General features: G+C 44.6%; 1 non-coding gene across 1 annotated transcript; it reads left to right on the top strand.

Annotated features, from left to right (window-relative positions):
* The first annotated feature begins 1,516 nt into the window (after positions 1-1,516).
* Positions 1,517-1,647, top strand: LOC128071107 (small nucleolar RNA SNORA33). The gene has a single exon (XR_008201713.1). It is a non-coding gene; the product is annotated as a small nucleolar RNA SNORA33 (small nucleolar RNA).
* Positions 1,648-3,830: the final 2,183 nt, after the last annotated feature.

The following is a 3,830-nucleotide window of genomic DNA, read 5'->3' on the forward strand; positions in this document are numbered from 1 at the left end:
GCGTGGGAAAGCAGCTACATGAAATTCTGACACGTGTGACCGCAGGGTTGAACCCGGAAGACATGACACCAAGTGAAAGAAGCCAGATCAAGGAGGCAAACCAAACCGTGGATGATCCCACTTATGTGAGGCACCTGGAGCCGTCAAACTCACATAGACAAGAGGCAGAACGGTGGTCTCCTGGGGCTGAGGGGAGGAGGGATGAGGAGTTAGGAGGTAAGGGGTACAAAGTTTCAGTCTGGGAGGATAAAAAAGTTCTGGAGATGGCTGGTGGAGATGGCTGAACAACAGTGTGAGTGAACATCCTGCACTGAGCGCGTGCTGAAACATTGCTAACGTCCATTTTTGTTTGTTTTGGCCACACCTTGTGGCCTGTGGCTTAAAGCTCAACATTCAGAAAATGAAGATCATGGTATCCGGTCCCATCACTTCATGGCAAATAGATAGGGAAACTGGAAACAATGTCAGACTTTATTTTTCTGGGCTCCAAAATCACTGCAGATGGTGATTGCAGCTATGAAATTAAAAGACGCTTACTCCTTGGAAGCAAAGTTATGACCAACCTAGATAGTATATTCAGAAGCTGAGACATTACTTTGCCAACAAAGGTCCATCTAGTCAAGGCTATGGTTTTTCCAGTGGTCATGTATGGATGTGAGAGTTGGACTGTGAAGAGAACTGAGCACCGAAGAATTGATGCTTTTGAACTGTGGTGTTGGAGAAGACTCTTGAGAGTCCCTTGGACTGCAAGGAGATCCAACCAGTCCATTCTGAAGGAGATCAGCCCTGGGATTTCTTTGGAAGGAATGATGCTAAAGCTGAAACTCCAGTACTTTGGCCACCTCATGCGAAGAGTTGACTCATTGAAAAAGACTCTGATGTTGGGAGGGATTGGGGGCAGGAGGAGAAGGGGACGACCGAGGATGAGATGGCTGGATGGACCGACTCGATGGACGTGAGTCTGAGTGAACTCTGGGAGTTGGTGATGGACAGGGAGGCCTGGTGTGCTGCGATTCATGGGGTCTCAAAGAGTTGGAGACGACTGAGCGACTGAACTGAACTGAACTGGACTGAACTGAACTGTGGCCTGTGGGACCTTAGTTTCCCAACCAGGAATTGAACCCATGGTTTCTGCAGTTGGAAGTGCAGAGTCTTAACCACGGGACCACCAGGGAAGTCCCAGAGTGAATTTCCTGTTATGTATATGTTGCTGCTGCTGCTAAGTCACTTCAGTCATGTCTGACTGTGGGACCCCATCGACGGCAGCCCAACAGGCTCCCCCGTCCCCGGGATTCTCCAGGCAAGAACACTGGAGTGGGTTGCCATTTCCTTCTCCAATGCATGCAAGTGAAAAGTGAAAGTGAAGTCGCTCAGTCGTGTCTGACTCTTCGTGACCCCATGGACTGCAGCCCACCAGGCCCTCCGTCAATGGGATTTTCCAGGCAAGAGTACTGGAGTGGGGTGCCATTGCCTTCTCCAATGTATATGTTACCATAATTTAAAAATATGTTAAACAAACCCAACCAATGAATCTGCTTACCTGCATGTGTTTCTGCAGAAATTTGGAAAATGCTGGTAAGAGGAAAGCCATGTTATAAGCCTTAAAAACACTGAAAGTCATTAAGTTCCCTGAAAATGGCTATAAGACTTTTTTTTCTTTTTTAAAATTTATTTATTTGTTTATTTTTAATAAATTTATTTCTTTTAACTGGAGGCTAATTACTTTACAATATTGTATTGGTTTTGCCGTACATCGACATGAATCAGCCATGGGTATACATGTTTCCCCCATCCTGAACCACCCCCCCCCAACATCCCGCCCCATCCCATCCCTCAGGGTCGTTCCAATGCACCAGCCCTGAGCACCCTGACTCATGCATCGACCCTGGACTGGCGATCTATTTCACATATGGTAATACACGTTTCAATGCTTTTCTCACAAATCATCCCACCCTCGCCTTCTCCCACTGAGTCCAAAAGTCTGTTCTTTACATCTGCGTCTCTTTTGCTGTCTCATGTATAGGGTCATTGTTACCATCTTTCTAAATTCCATATACATGCATTAATATACTGTATTGACGTTTTTCTTTCTGACTTACTTCACTCTGTATAGTAGGCTCCAGTTTCATTCACTTCATCAGAAATGATTCAAATACATTATTTTTAATAGCTGAGTAATTGTTAACTCCAGGAGTTGGTGATGGACAGGGAGGCCTGCCGTGTTGCAGTTCATGGGGTCACAAAGAGTCAGACACGACTGAGCAACTGAACTGAAGTGAACTGAATATTCGCTATAAGACATTTTAATGATGGAAAGCATTGTCAAAAGACATGCGCTAATTTTTGTTAAAGATTTGCTTTAACTAGTGCTAACAACTTCGCCAAGTTTCCGAATGTTAGTAAAATTGTTTTTTCTTTATTTTTTTAGGGTTATGGCAAAGAGTTTCAAGCCAAGGATGTCATCAAGCAGTACTTCAAATGCAAGAAATGATCAAATTTTAAAAATGGAGCTCTTGTTCCTCAAAAAATAAAATAAAAGTATGTTAAACAGTTTAAGAACGGTATCACATACAATAATTCAGTCAAGAGCTTTTTATAAGATTTCAAAAAGCTTTCAAGGGTTTTCAAATATGTCATATTCTTATAAATTGCAGCTCCACTGCATGTTCAGTTAAATATCTTTTCTTGATAAACATGGAAAAACAAACACCACCACCACTCTGGGCCCCAGAGATTGCAACACATCAAGCCACTTGGAGACCTGGGGCACCCAGTCTGTGTTATTCAATTTGAGGGTTTTTTTTTTTTTTGTCTCTCTTCTCTGGTAGCTCAGACGATAAAGAATCCGGCTGCCAATTCAGGGGACCTTCATTCAGTTCCCTAGGTTGGGAAGATTCCCTGGAGAAGGGAATGGCTACCCACTCCCACTCCTGGAAGAAAAGTTATGAGCAACCTAGATAGTATATTCAAAAGCAGAGACATTACATTGCCTACAAAGATCCGTCTAGTCAAGGCTATGGTTTTCCCAGTGGTCACATATGGATATGAGAGTTGGACTGTGAAGAAAGCTGAGCGCCGAAGAATTGATGCGTTTGAACTGTGGTGTTGGAGAAGACTCTTGAGAGTCCCTTGGACTGCAAGGAGATCCAACCAGTCCATCCTAAAGGAAATCAGTCCTGGGTGTTCTTTGGAAGGACTGATGCTAAAGCTGAAAATCCAATACTTTGGGCACCTCATGCGAAGAGTTGACTCCTTGGAAAAGACTCTGATGCTGGGAGGGATTGGGGGCAGGAGGAGAAGGGACGACAGAGGATGAGTTGGATGGCATCACCAACTCAATGGACATGAGTCTGAGTGAACTCCGGGAGATGGTGATGGACAGGGAGGCCTGGTGTGCTGTGATTCATGGGGTCGCAAAGCATTGGACATGACTGAGCGACTGAACTGAACTGAACTGAGTGGTCCTGTACTCTTATCTGGAGAACTCCTTGGACAGAGGAGCCTGGCAGGCTACAGTCCATGGGGTGACAAAGAGGTGGACACGACTGAGCGACTAACACATCAAATATTAGGAATTCATGTTGGATACCAAGTCACCTCAGACCACAGGCCCTGAGGTGATTGTGACGAGAGGACAAAAGCTGCCTTCACCTGCCAGGCATCACAAGTTGTACTAACTGCATGAAGAAATTACTGTTTCAGGACTGCTTTCTTCAAAAGCAGTGTGATGTTTGACATGGGTGACAAAATCCAGCAAGGGAACAAATAGCCTTTTTAACAAATGATACTGGGACAACTGGATAGCCACACACAGGAAAATGAAATTTGAG

This window comes from Budorcas taxicolor, unplaced genomic scaffold (assembly GCF_023091745.1).
Source record: "Budorcas taxicolor isolate Tak-1 unplaced genomic scaffold, Takin1.1 scaffold1471, whole genome shotgun sequence".
Taxonomy (NCBI): domain Eukaryota; kingdom Metazoa; phylum Chordata; class Mammalia; order Artiodactyla; family Bovidae; genus Budorcas; species Budorcas taxicolor.